The sequence below is a fragment of the Diadema antillarum genome, unplaced genomic scaffold (assembly GCF_040938485.1).
Source record: "Diadema antillarum isolate AM-2024a unplaced genomic scaffold, OU_Dant_1.0 seq00000971_RagTag, whole genome shotgun sequence".
NCBI classification, from domain to species: domain Eukaryota; kingdom Metazoa; phylum Echinodermata; class Echinoidea; order Diadematoida; family Diadematidae; genus Diadema; species Diadema antillarum.
Window position 1 is genome coordinate 661,182 of NW_027271814.1, and position 15,763 is coordinate 676,944.

General features: G+C 39.7%; 1 protein-coding gene across 1 annotated transcript in view; it reads left to right on the plus strand.

The window, feature by feature from the left end:
* Positions 1-1,741: 1,741 nt before the first annotated feature.
* LOC139741980 (uncharacterized) overlaps positions 1,742-15,763 on the plus strand; it is a 136,842-nt gene continuing 122,820 nt past the window's right edge. The window contains exon 1 of the mRNA XM_071652545.1: positions 1,742-1,870. The gene's annotated coding sequence lies outside the window, so the exon portion shown is untranslated. The remainder of the gene's footprint in view (positions 1,871-15,763) is intronic.

Here is a 15,763-nt window from a genome sequence, read left to right on the forward strand (position 1 = left end):
CGCAGTCCGACTTCTGTGACATAATATTACTGAAACAGAGTGCAGACTTTGTGAGAAGAAACTGAAGAGCACCTCACCAGGTTAACGGAGTCATATCTTTAATTGGTACTTGTGCAGTTTTTCATTCTTTTAGAAATCAAAACAAGTTGAAACAAGGGGTTTTCCCTATGTCGCTCATCGCCGTGGTATCATTCTTCGCTATATTAATCCTCTGTGTGCCGCATTAATTACCAGTCGATAGACTTGTATGCACATTCCCACAGAAATGGTTAAACCAGAAATAACTTCCGTAACTACGGGTATATTATTTTTTTTTTGTTGTTGTTGCAACTTTTCATTTTATTCATAATTCATTAAATAGCAAATCCGCTGTACAAAACAAAACAACACATTATTATCTTATGTCAATGAGTAGGCCTACGCCAAACATTCCATGTGAATGTTCAAATAGGCCTAAATAACGTACAAATATTCACATATGCCAAACATCTCTCCTCTTAGAAAGTACACCAAACAGATATTCGATGAAATTTCTTGTAATAAACAACACCTCCCCCTAAAAAAAAAAAAAAAAAAAAAAAAAATGCATGTGGGCACTAATTACCAAATATTCTTTTTTTTAAATGCTCTTTAAAAATGCGATGCAGTTTCATTGATAATAATATGAAACAAGTAATAAAGTATTTCTTTCCAAAACTTTTTGAGCAGTGAACAAAGAACAATATGAAAATCAATATCATATAAACATTTCTCTCTCCTCTTGTGATTAATATGCTGACCAGCCTAACTTTCCTTTCTTTTCTCCTCAACCCCTGTGAATGCTTCCAACAAAAAGCAGAAAATAATCGCAAACTTTACCCATTGACTACGCAGGATAAATAAAATAGAGGCGAACCAAGGCTATGTAAATTGAGTACCCTCCTTCATCCCACTTTCATGAATGTCTGTGCAACCTACGTCTTCTCATCGCTATCGCATTTTCCTCATTCAAACGCACACACAGGCCGCGGACCATTTTTAACCCGTTGAAAACGAAATCAGCCTGTGGCGCTACCGGTCGGGAATGGGGTGGGTGGTCGGGGTCAATGGTACCCCCCCCCCCCTTTATTTCCTACAAAGTCATTGAATGTGCACAATATTCAGATTATTTTTTTAATGTAAGCAGAATTACAGTAGTTCACACACTCATCGTGTAGGTTGGTACTGGTAGTCGAGTCACTCGCAATCCTAAATATAGGCCTACGTCAGTGGAAACGCTTCATTTTTTTTTTTTTTATTCATCTATTTTTTTTTTATCTGGAAATTCCCGTCAGTTTTTTTTTTTTCCCTCAACGTACCTTCAAACGCGTCGAACTACAATTAAAACGCACACAAACATTTAAACAATTATGACACACACCCTTGAGAACACATTAAAAACATGAATTACCTAAATACCAAAAAAAGGCAATTCAATTCCCCATTCTAGTATTAGAATACTGGTAGGCCTACGCAATTGGCAGTTATCCGGTAAACCAGAATCGCAGACACCGATGATTTCTTTTCCTCTTTTGCTTCTTCCTTACACTCGCCGCAAGAGCTACAGGACATACGAAAGCAGACTATTTTGGATGATTTGTAAACGTGGTCGGAGTCTGTAATGGTACAACCATTGAAGTTCACTGTTCTCTGGAAATAAAACTGTTTGAGAGAGAGGGAGGGAGAGGAGAGGGGTGCAGAAATGAGCCGTACACCCGTCGTACGTACCCGAGCTGCCGATGGCTATTTAATTTACGCATGCGCACTTACTGAAGTATGGCGGACGTCCTCTGCATAAACATTCCGAGTCTCCAGAAAAAGTCCAGATTTTTCGTTTCTTCGTTAGGTAAAGGTAAGCAAACGTTCATTTCGTGATATGTTGTGGTTATGGAAGAGGCAATCATCATTAGAAACTGCATATTATTTTCCTGGGGTGACAGTCAAAGTAAAGAAAATGTGTTAAGAAAGTGCTAACATGACATTTCTCGATGTCAGCGGAGCCTGTGTGTGCAGAGACGAGAGTTTACTGCGAGCAAGGGTTCCTGTGTGCCTACGTAAGTTGCCTATGTGGCACTTTCGCTACAGCCTACAGGGCTGGCTAGGCCCGGTTTCACCATTGGATCACGCATAACAGATGCCAGCTGGCAAGAAATTTCGGTGTTTCCGTATGGTGCTGCCTCCTTACTGTCCAAGAACACTGGATGGCACAAGGGTACAGCTAGTGTTCCCTACCCACAGGATTCTTGTATGCTGGTGTAGAAATCCTCTATGATGTGGAATAAGTGAATATTGTGGGAATATAAACACTGACTGGCCCAGCCTTCTTGTGTGCTGCATTTCAAACGTGAGTCACCTATTGAAACCACACTGTTGTTTTTACCCCCCTTCCCCTTACTGCAACAGGACGTGTCACAGCAAACTGTCATGCTATATTGCTAGTTCAGTTTAGTGGGTGAGACCTATGCAGGAAGGGGTAATACACGTTACATTGAGTTTATCCTGTGCTTTACTGTTTATGCCATGGGATCTGATGCAATGGCATACATTTTGACACATTGTCTTGATACTGTCAACAGGCTAACTTTAAAATCTGTCATTTTTTGAACAAATATTGCACCCAAATTCAGGTGTTGTCTCTATCATTCTTGTAGGAATGAAAAGTCACAGTGAGTAGACGGTAGTGAGTAGTAAGGTGTGTACAATACATGTACACCACCTGTAGTTGAAGGAACATCACTGAAATATAGTGCATAGAAATCTGAGCTAAGAATTCCACAGAGGAATGACTAAACTTGGCCTACACTCTCTACATTCAAGCATATACATACAATGTGTCATTTTTTGAACAAATATTGCACCCAAATCCAGGTGTTGTCTCTATCATTCTTGTAGGAATGAAAAGTCACAGTGAGTAGACCTCTGTTTTGACAACTTTTACAAGACTGACCAATTTTGTCTATTTGAATGAAGGTATTATTGATATCATTTAACCAATGATAAACTGCTGTTCCTTGCAACAACAACAACAACAAAAGAAAAGAAAAGAAAAGAAAAAATAAAGAATAATGTGTTCTTCAGATCCAAAGGTGTGTACATGTACACCACCTGTAGTTGAAGGAACATCACTGAAATATAGTGCATAGAAATCTGAGCTGAGAATTCCACAGAGGAATCAGAATGACTAAACTTGGCCTACACTCTCTACATTCAAGCATATACATACAATGTGTTATTATTGTGTGGATGCTTCAGGTATTGTGCCCCCCCCTCCCCCCAGTCACAAAAAACTGACCAAACAAACAAACAAACAGTAATTTGAAGCCAGAAGGTGGATTATGCATGGTTTTCTCTGTGGCTATTATAATGTTAGAAAAGGGACACTACACAGTACCCCAAGAGTTTAGAAGTTGGGAAATATAGGCCTACCAGATTCTTTACGCATTCTTTTTTTTTCTTCTTTTGCATATTTTATGTTTTGTATCAAGCAGATCTCTATTTGAATATTCACTTCATAACTTATTAACACGACAGTATTAGCTTCTACTGTTTATATAACTGAGGAACATTCAGACTTGTCAATTTTTTTCACTGTATGGTGTTTTTAGTTATAGTTAAAGGTAATTTCATAATTAATACTGGAAAACATGATATATTCGTGGCATGAAATTTTCGCAAATTGGAGCCGGCGGCCTTTTTTGCCGCATGAAATTTTCACGAATTGCCACTGGCATTCAATGCATATAGTGTAGACAAGAACTTTTGTGTGCATTTTAATTTCGCGAATCTTGGCGCTCGCGAAATTAGAATGCATGCGAACATTCCTTGTTTTACAATACCTCATCAGTCAAGGTACTGTACAATGTAGGTGTGCCTTTAACTTTTAAAAAAAAGTGTGAAAGAATATTTCACCTTATTAAGAATGTCTTCAAGGATACCGGTACATTTTTATTCACAAATATTGGAGAATTTGCCCATAGAGTATGCTTGCTGTCCATTATGTGGCAAGACAAAGAATGGAACGGCAAGGCCATATTAGTTTTGTGTTTTGTGTGTGTGTGTGTGTGTGTGTGTGTTTTTTTTTTTAGGGGGGGGGTGGTTAGAAAATACAAGCCGAGATGTATTTCATACACATTCAATTTACCTTTCTATATCTTACAAAACTGAATTGGCCTTTGAATATGTTGTCAATGTTCCCATTTCAACATTTAGTAAAAGAATGATATTCAGTAAAACAATTTGATATTCATCTGGAATGATAGTATTTTTTTTTCCTTGTGCGGCATCTTAAGTCTGACTCATATGCATACCGGGTATTAAGTTTTAAGACTGTCAGGCTTGAACTCTGTAATGACAGTTAGTGATATTAAATATCAGATTTTTTGATATGTTTAGTGCCTGGTAAAATTAGTTTGTTGTGACATTGGTTTACAGCTGTATTACTCTGGCTAACTGAGTTCTAAAGGTTAGTTACTACATGTATGAGATTGACACTACAGATCTACAAGAGGACTAGCCTTTCCTCGGAAGGGTTACATGTTTAAGTTCAGTCCATAATTTTTTTTGAGGCACTGCTTTCATGACCCCTGAAGTTTGCCAAAAACCCTTGGAATCTTATCGGGACAATCTCACTGGAATTTAAAGAGATTGTATAATTCAAATATGAAATTGTGCATAAATTGTATCTTATACAAGGAGACTGAAGTGTTTACCAGCAGAAAGTAAGAAAGAGACAAACAAACTGACATGCAAAGATCAGTGCGTAATGTTTATGTTTGTATTCAGTATGTCTGACTGAGAATTTTAAGTCAGGAAAGTCCACAGTAGAGCTTATATGGATCTATCTATATCCTGCAGTTTTGTGGTATTTCCCAGAGTCTATATTTGGATACCCCAGATAATCTGATTAAGCATGTATTAAATGTAAACAGAAATTGACATATGTTTGCCAAACATTTAATACTGGGGGGGGGGGGTGCCTTTTCAAAGCAAAGATAAACATAGATTATACATTGTTCACATGTAGGATAAGTATAGAAGTGCTCACACAACCAAATGGCCGTTTTGATAAGTTTTGATAAAGCCCCCCTCCTCCCCACCCCTTTTTATGTTACTGTACATAATGTAGCCTACTAATTCACACTGTGGCAACTACGCAGCTGTATGATGCCACTGCCAACATGCTGGGTAAGATATATACTTGTCTTGCCTAAATTTTGCTCTGAATTTTGCTCATACACTCTACTTTTTTGAATTAGCTGCTTTTACATTAATATAGTATCATTGTAAAGTGAATGTAGAATCACTCTGAATTTTATTCTAACTGTCGGGGGCTTCATTCCTCTGGTGATCTGTCTTCTGTGTGCTGTTCAGTCATGTGTCTGGTTGCAAATTACAATAGTAGAAAATGAATTAGGAAAGCAGTTCGAAGCTGCTACTTCAATTTCAGCCACCTAATACTGTATCTGTGCAGAGATCTCGACATGAAGATATCCAGAGCAAGTGATTTACTGTGCAGTAAAACGACTGCAAGACAATCGGGCACTACTTGTTAATCACAAACTCCTTATATCTGATTGTATCTCGGTGGACTTTTTCCCCTTTTTTGTGAGACAAACCATGAGTCAGCTATGGAACTGTTGATTAAAGTTTCCATTGATTTACTATCCTCTGGAACTGCTGATGGGTCAAGGAGGTCTGCTTAAAGGTAGAATCTCTCTTTGAGCGTGCGCTGCGATTTGCACATTGAGAATATGATTGGCAAGAGTGGTCTCCTTATGCAAGACTACTGGTCGACCATTGACAAATCCTGCCCCCTCAATTAGCATACTGCATCGTTTCCAAAATGGGCCAATAGAGATCTCCATGGATACTCAAGATTGTATCCATGATGTCCCTTTCGAGTTGGCACACATGTACACATGCAATAATGTTTTGAGGGTGTGGGGGTGGGGAGGTGGACGTGTAATGAAGAATGGGACAACATGAACGGAGGATGGTTTATATTTCTGGCTAGATCTAAGGGCTTCTGGTTAATTCTAGATGTTCATGGAACGAAATATGAGTAGGGTATTATTGGTGACTCACACAGGGATTCACACATTTGTTCGTTTAGTGGGGTTATTACAATGATCAGAGAAATGTAGGAAATATGAACTGCATGGGATGTAGCCATGATACTGATAGGTCTGGTGAAAGCAAAAACCATTCATGGAATGTCAGGATTCTTCTATGAGCTCCAAGGGTGAGCTTGAAGCATGAATATTCTGTGTAAAGTTAAACCTAACAGACTGTTTCACAATGGTATTCAGCTTTAGTTTGTAACATGAATTCCAGGGTTGAGCTTTGAAGCATGGATACACGGCATGTGTTTCAATGATTCTAAAGAACTGTTTGCAAAAGTATGCAGCTTCATTCAATTACATACTGCACTTGCAATATTTTGTGCATTCGATCAAGTGTGCAGGGGCTAACCTTGAAGTCCAAGCATGAAAACTGAGAGGACGAATATCAGTGGAAGGAGATCATATATTGATACACATTTTCTATTGCCATCTTTCTTTTTGTTAACCTGTTGAGGATGAGTCCCGAGTATACTCGGGCAGGTGTCTATGGGAAATGTGTGTTGTAGCAAAATCAGTCCGTTCTCAACGGGTCAAAAAGAAGATGCCTGGTCACTAAAGCTTCAGGATTGTGTTACAATGGACAGGCATACAATAAAGTAGCCTTGTTATCCCATACCTTTCAAGCAGTATACTACTATACACGTACAATTGTAAGTCATGGACATACCTGGGGCACAAAAAAAAAGAAGAATAAAAGAAGGTCTAATGTATGGGGATGTATAGTGGGAAAAAGAGGTTTGCATTCACCTGCATTGCATGGACTTTTCACAACAGTGACCTATGCAATTTTACACAATTCTGAAGATCCGCGTGTGGATTTAGGTAATATGACATTGCAAACTTATACAGATGGAAATGCCCTATTGATCCTATTATTGCACTTGGACTGCTTCTTATCTTCAATGTGGGGATGCAAGATTTCTTTTCTATAGAGGCTAAAAGTAGGCTTAAATGGCAGTAGTAACAGTATTGAGCACTGTGTGTTTGCTATGCAGTCACTTGTCTGAAAGTCTCTGACTGGTTAGGGATGGGGGGGGGGGGGGGGGGGGGGTGTCATGGGGGAGTTTGATGTGACCTATGCCGCTGAACTCTATTGTGAGCTAAATTGTACAGCCAGTAGCGCTAAATAGCTTGGCATGCCACAATGGTGAGAGTGAAATGTGCTTAGAGAAATCGGCCTCTTTTCCAGTCCTTCTCCCTAATGGCAAGCATATCTTGGGAGCCAGAAGCCATTTGTCCCCCCCCCCTTTTTTTACTGCACTTGGTATGTTTTTTAAGCATCAGCTATCTTTTGTGTGTATGTGCCCCTGACCTTGCCCTACCTTCTCACGTCTCCCTGTCTCTCTCTCCCCACCCCCTGTTCTCTTTCTTCCCTCCCTCCCTCTCTTTAGCTAACTCTCCGCCTCCCTCTCTTTAGCTAACTCTCCCTCTCTCTCCCTTCTCCATCTCTGTCCTTCCTTCTCGCACTATTTACTCTTTTTTTCCTTCCCCCATTCTTCCTCATGTTTATAAGAGGAAATGATAAAACACTAATGTGATATTGCACATTGGAAAGACACTTCACAGTCAAAATGGAAATGGTACAATTGTACTTGCATTTTAAAGGGATAGCACAGTATTGGTAGAGATGAGAATTGGGCTTTTAACTTTTTGCGGGATACCGAGAAAACACTTATGAAATAGTATAGAACATACCATTCAAAGAGGAATTCAAAGTTTATTTGATGAAAATCGGGTTTGGAATGACTAAAACATAAAAGCAATCGTAAAAAAGTGTGGGTCCCACACTTTATTAGAATCGCTCTATTTTGGATATCTCAGCCATTTCAAAACCACTGTTCATCAAATAAATGTTGAATTCCTCATGGATTTACATGCTCTTTCATATTTCATAAGAGGTTTCTCATTATCTCACCAAAGAAATGTTAAAAACCTGAAATTAGGTCTCAACCAAAACTATACGATCCCTTTAAGTACTAGTAAAGATGTGTCTATTAAAGTTCAGATTAGATAATTATGGCTGTAGGACCCCGTTTACAGTGAGTGAAAAGGCCAAATGCAGTACCAAAATCAGCCACGCATTTGGCCAAGCTCTGGAGGTAGTCTTGGCCGCGGCTGAGCCCGGCCTTTTCTCACTGTAAACGCAAACTGGGCCATATGCGGTATCAAATTGTGTACGACCGGCGTGCTCCCAATAATAGTCGTTTGTTTACAAGCAGAGCACCACTACGACAAAATATTGAAAGGTTTGAATTAAAAGCCCGGGCCTAGCCCTCCAATGTAAACGGACAAAATTGCGGGGCTCGGCTGCGGCTCGGCCTGGACTCTGTCTAACCCTGCACCGTAAACGGGTCTAGGTGCACAATGGCAATTGATTTATAAGCATAAAAAATTCTTCCTGATTAACCATAAGAAAATACAAAATATTAGGGTCTGCATAATTCCCCTTTCAATTAGAGTCTTTGATATTTTATAGTAGGCGCCTAAATTTTAAGGTACATTTGAAATGAAAAACTTTTGGGATAAATGAATACTATTAGTATTTATTTATCCAAAAAAGTTTTTCATTCAAATGTAGCTTACAATTAAAAATGCTTCAGTAAAGTGAATATCTTATTACTCACAACTGTTTTTTTTTTCTCGTACAAATGCATGCATATGAAATCTTAAGGTGATATTGTATTCAAAAGAAGTTGAATGGGTAAATTACATATGATATGTGAAAACCGTAAGAGTACATCCACAAAATGCACACTTCTGCATAAATTTGTACACTAGTATGGCACATTATTAGGTGATCCGAGTATCCTTCGGATCACCTTCTGTATCTGTACGGATTCTTTCTTCTTCTTTGTTTCTTTATTTCTCCGCAAAAGTTGTGCAGAGGTTAGCTCAGAAAGTCCGCTGCCTATCAATTTCAAAATTATACCATGTATGCATCATGTCCCAAAGACGACAAATCTAATGTATCATTGTGATCAGTGGACCGTGACGTCACTATGACGTCATTATATGAAAACACATTCTCAATCATATCTCATTAATGGAATGAAATTTTTCAATGAAATTTACGTCACATATATTTCAAATTATGCGCATTCTACTCATGTTCTCAAAATTCATATATTCTCTTAAAACGTGCGCGTACGCGCGCGTTGAAATATTTGTATGCTCCAATCGAGCTCAAAATTTTTTTGCACACGTTTCAGACCATTTGGAGCATTTTTTGAAAAATTGAAAAAATCGGACGGACGCGTACGCGCGCGCGCATATACGCACGCACAGCTCATGTGCAATTGAAATTTCCAGTTTTTTTACTTTGATCGGATGTCTGAAATGTTAAGGAATATTTATACCAAGTTTCAAATCAATCCGACTCAATATGACGTCATACGGGCCCGTCAAAGTTGAAATTCCGCGCGCGCGTCAATGGCGATATACAGTGCAACTATGCCAAAAAACTGCCAATTTTAAATCCGATTTTACTCGTCAGGATGGACGGTGACCCCCCATTTTCTGTACATATTTTGAAAGCTGATGAGTTGTACATGTCATTTCATGGGGTGGCAATGCTGACAAAATGATTAAAAGATATCAAATTTCTTAATAAAGTAAAAAAAGTAAATTTTCAAAATGACGTCATCAAATTTCAAGTTCATTCGAGCATATCTCACTAGTCCTTTGTCAATTTTCACCCAGATTTCAGTATGATGTAGCTTATTTAATGTTCTTTCAAACATAAAATTACAATATTTTGATTGGATAACGGTATCACCTCGTAAAAATGGATTAAAAGTAATCTTGTCAAATTTGACCAGTTTACGTGTTATCTCTATGGGAGTGCAGTTTTTCTGGAAATGAAAATTGACATGACTATCTTTATCGAGCACTAGCTCACTTAAGCTTCGGTAAATTTCTCCCAGATTTTAATATGTTGTAGCTGAGACTTTACGCTACCGTAAGTGTGCCCTTTGTTTTTTCATACGATATCAGAATCACGTCAAAAAATTGGGTTGAAATTCAGGCTTATCTTCGATGTATTGAGATATTTCTTTCTTTCTGCAACTTTCTTTGCAATAACTCAAGAAAAACGGCCTCTATCACTTCTATATTTTGCACATGTTTAGTTCATGTCACGTGAATTATTTCATAAAATAACAACTACTTGATCGGACACCATCTTGGGTATGTAAATTAGGGTCAAAGGTCATAAGTGTTTCACCCTGTATCTTAGTGAATACATGTCCTATCTTTCCCATATTTTGCATACGCAAAGACCATGTTACAAGGATCATTTCACAAAATAACCACTTTTTACTCAGATGCCATCTTGTCTGTACAATTTGAGGTCAAAGGTCATATGTACTTCTTTTTGTATCTTCGTTATGACGTGTTATCTCTATGGGAGGGAATTTTCTTTAATGTGAAAATTGACATGATTGTCTTTATCGAGCACTAGCTCACTTACCCTTCGGTGAATTTCTCCCAGATTTTAATATGTTGTAGCTGAGACTTTGCGCTATCGTTTTATTTCCTTTGTTTTTTCATACGATGTCGGGATGACGATAAAAAATTGGTTGAAATTAAAGCTTATCTTCTATGTATTGAGATATTTCTTTCTTTCTGCAACTTTCTTTGCAATAACTCAAGAAAAACACGCCCTATCACCCCCATATTTTGCACATGTTTAGTTCATGTCTCGTACATTATTTCATAAAATAACAACTACTAGATCGGACAACATCTTGGGTATGTAAATTAGGGTCAAAGGTCATAAATGTTTCATCTTGTATCTTAGTGAATACCTGTCCTATCTTTCCCATATTTTTCACACGTATCGACGATGTCGCGAGAATCATTTCACAAAATAACCACTATTTCATCAGATGCAATCTTGGGAGTGCAAAGGTGGGTCAAAGGTCATATGTATTCATTGCTGTATCTTCGTTATTCAGTGTATACAGAATTTGGTACCAAAGATGGCAGATATGACTCCCTTTTCTAAATGAGAATGCAAACATCACACGGACAATGTCTCTAAACAGAGATGAAACTTGTATGGTCATGCCTATTGCGATCAGGACTCGAATCATTGATAAAAAAAAATCGGATCACCTTAATTTGTCAGTGATGACAAATTACAATCTCTAGTTACAGTTGTACATGTAATTCTGTCTGCCCATGTCCATAATGTCATGGAAAATACCGATTGATGGCTTTACAAGTTTGTTTTTTTACTGGTACTTCAGTGTTTGTTTTTGTAAACCTCTCTCAATATTTTCACAAGAGGTAATAACATTATGCATGATAGGCCCCCAAACTGAGGCACACGCTGTTACTCAGACTTTTTTGAGAGTGCCATGTTGATTAGCTCCAGTCTTCCACAGGCATGTTGTGCTCAAGATGTGGAGCCTCAGTCGAAGCGGAGGCAGCCTACCCCTGCTGTACGCAGTCACGGTCTTGATGGCGCTATCAAGTGGAAATAGCTTTCGAGGCTATTTTTACATGTTGCATGTGGGCACGGGCATCATTCTAAATGACTTCCCGTTTCCCATTTGCCTTGGCCTCTTTCTTTGATCATGGGCGATTGTATCACATTACAGGAGTTTGCATCAGACCATCGCCCAGCAGCCATCAGACAGCCCAAATTGAATTTTTCTTCTGGTTACCCTGTTGACAAGTGATATCATGTCCCCCAATCCTCTCTCTAGAATGTTAGTTGCTGGATGCCGAAATTTAGCTAGATACCCCAACCTTCATCCTCTCTCATTGCCGCACCCCCCCCCCCAAAAAAAAAAAAAAAAACCAACCCAAAACAAAACAAAACAAAACAAGAGAAAACAAGAAGAGATAGACAGGCAGCACTTGCGTATGTGCTTTGAGTAAAGCTTTGTGATCAATTCAAGCAGTCCCATGGCTGGTGCAGATTATTTTAGGGTGCGCTCTCTGCTCTTTTTGAGCATCCAGCAATGGTTGAGGGGCTAAGGGTGTGTATACAAACTGTAAAAACAAAATTTAAGAGTGCATTAAATACAGTAGGCCCTACTTGACCTCACCTCTGGAATGCAGGTGTGTGTGATATAAAAAATGCACCTTGTTATCTAGTAAATTGCATTCTTCCCCAGCAGTCAAGCCTTGGTATCATGATTTCATGAACAGTTGACCACCCCTCCCCCCCCCCCCCCCAACTAAAAGAATGAGTCCCTGTGTACATGTGTGTGTGTCTGTCTGCCTGTCTGTCTGTCTGTGGGATTGTGCATCGTGATGTTTGATATGGTTTAATTGGCAAACTCAGTGAAGGAAGTGAATGACTCTACACTGCTGTATATAGCCTCATTGGCTTCATCAGCCTGTGCTGTACTGCCCAAGCCATACACTACAATGTATGCTTACATTTACAACATATGCCACCTGGTTTAATGTTCATGCTTGTTGACAGTGCACCAGATGAGCAGACCTTTACAGTGTATACTGCTGCTTGTCACAGCAAGAGGAAACCACCCGTGTGAGCTGCAGGTTTACTAGATTACATGACAAGGTCAGTCATAGTACATCAATGTAGGCCTATCTTGAATAGGAAGAGAAAAGTCTGGGTGCTGTGGTCCTGCAGATCATCTATAAACTACATCATTGCCAGTGCTTTTACAACAATGCTTCCTAAAGGCACTAAATCAATCATTTTTCAATGGATTTAGCGTCTTTTGGTTGCAAGCTCTTAATAATGTAGTTACAAAATTTGTAGTATGCATACTTTAATGTGCTCACACTAGTAAATTATATACATTCTGCACTGAAAATGTATGTCTGATTACAGATTTCGCAAATCCATGGTATAATGTGTGTGTCGCATGGATTGGGCCAGTACAAGACTGTACCTGCTTGTGCCAGGTTTGTTTGTTGATAGGGTCAGCTGGGACGGACTGTGCAAATATATGTCCACCACATGTTGATATTAGTTTCAGTTCGGAGCCTTCTCTGTACTTTATTTACCCACTGTAGGGTGTGTGACAGCCCTGGCATTTTACCAGTCTACAACCTTTGTGTGTGTGTGTGTGTGTGTGTGTGTGTGCATTTGTACAAGCATTTCTATGAGTGCTACACAGAGGATAAAAACAAATATTTTTCCTCCCAGATGGGCACTGATTTGGAGAAGTTCTGACTGGTTGACCTGAACTTTTTTCAGGCCTGTTTGTTTTTAGATGGACAGAACAATGCTTATTGCACAACTTCTCTTCCAGTGTTTAACGAGTTGCAAAAAATTAAACAGGCTCATGGAGTCTTTGCATGTGTGGCTTGTAGAGTTCTGTGACCTTAAGTGACCTTTGCTCTTCGGGTAGATTTTTAGCTCACCTGAGCCAAAGGCTCAAGTGAGCTATTGCGATCGCCCTTCGTCCGGCGTCCGTCGTGCGTCGTGCGTCGTGCGTCGTGCGTCGTGCGTCGTGCGTCGTCCGTCGTCCGTCGTGCGTCGTCCGTCGTCCGTCGTGCGTCGTGCGTAAACTTTTTACATTTTCATCTTCTTCTTGAAAACCCCATGACCGATTTTCATCAAACTTGGCAGGTAGCATCCCTAGGGGGTTAGGAACTCAATTTGTTAAAATGGGCACCATGCCCCACCCAGGGGGCCCCCAGGGGGGCCCAAACCCCCCAAAATTAAGGAATCTGTAAAAATCTTCTTCTCTCGATACAGAAGTGATAGAGCTAAGTTAATACTATGAGTTAGTACATTGATGACTGTAGTTTCAAGTTTGTTCATGGCAGAATCAGGGGTACCCCCCTTGGGACCCAGGGGAGGGGGGTGGGGAAGGGTTCTAATGGGGCCTAAATTGTACATTTTCATCTTCTTCTTGAGAACTCCATGACCCATTTTCACCAAACTTGGCAGGTAGCATCCCTAGGGGGTTAGGAACTCCATTTGTTAAAATGGGCACCATGACCCACCCAGGGGGCCCCCAGGGGGCCCAAACCCCCCAAAATTAAGGAATCCGCAAAAATCTTCTTCTCTAGAACCAGAAGTGATAGAGCTAGGTTAATACTATGAGTTAGCACATTGATGACTGTAGTTTCAAGTTTGTTCATGGCAGAATCAGGGGTGCCCCCCTTGGGACCCGGGGGGGGGGGGGGGGGGGTGAGGAGGGGTCCTAATGGGGCCTAAATTGTACATTTTTATCTTCTTCTTGAGAACCCCATGACCCATTTTCACCAAACTTGGCAGGTAGCATCCCTAGGGGGTTAGGATCTCAATTTGTTAAAATGGGCACCATGCCCCGCCCAGGGGGCCCCCAGGGGGCCCAAACCCCCCAAATGAAGGAGTCTTTAAAAATCTTCTCTAGAATCAGAAGTTATAGAGCTGAGATAATACTATGAGTGAGTACATTAATGACTGTAGTTTCAAGTTTGTTCATAGGAGATCCAGGGGTGCCCCTCTTGGGGGTAGGGGGGGGGGGGGAGGTGGTTGGAAGGGTCCAAATGGGGGCCTGAATTGTACATTTTCATCTTCTTCCTGAAAACCTCATGATGGATTTTTGTCAAACTTGGCAGGTAGCATCCCTAGGTGGTCAGGATCTCAATTTATCAAACTGGGCACCATGCCCCACCCAGAGGGCCCCAGGGGGCCCCAATTCCCCCAAATTAAGGAATCTTGAAAAAATTGGGCCCTTATTGTACATTTTCATCTTCCACTTGAGAATGCCTCGTCAAATTTTGGTAGAGCTGTGAATAATTTAGATTAGTGACTGCGTGAAAGGTGAACTTGCGATACTCAGGTGAGCGCTAGACCCGCGGGTCTCTTGTTTTTTTTTTTGTTAAATACCCAATTTAGAATACACAAAGTCAGGCACAGGAGCATTCCTGAAGCACTATAAAATGCCCTTTTTGAGTTGATCCATCTAGAGTGTCACCACCTGCCAATATCACACACAAAGTTGTGAGAGATGTGTAACTAGGTGCATTCACATTAATGGTGAAATATGATAGACTTTTGTGCGATTTAGCATAATATGAACACAAATACACCAATACCACCAGATACCACATGAATTGTAATGCAAGTGCATCTGTTGTCATGGTAACCTTTGCACTTGGGGAAACTTGAACATACTGTATGTGCAGTGCACTACACATGCCACTTCTGGCATAGTGACCATTATAGAACAAACCAGTTACATTGTAGTAGGCCCTGATCCTTTGTACAAATGGTGTTATATAGCAAGGACAAGTCCAAATGGTAGTTAGATGAAATACATATGTACACTATAGCTTTGTTTTGTTTTTTAAGTTAGGAAGAAAAATCTGACAGTTACTATGATGCCTTCATATGAAAATAACACAACTGATTGATCTGTTGTTACTTGTCAATAGTAGTTGACATTATTATACTGTTTATAAATTAATGGGAAGAAAGTAAAAAATGTGCAAACATTCGACAAATTGTGGAAAAAACAATACCACAAGGCATAGGCCTATATGAATTTACACTTGTGCTACAATCTGTACAGTAAACACTCGGTCAAAAGGTCAGCTTTAGTTGCTCAGCTTCTTCTCCAGATATGAATTATCTGAGAATATCAAAGCCAGTGATTGCTTTGCAAATATGTAGATAAAATTAATGAAGGGGCAAATTGATA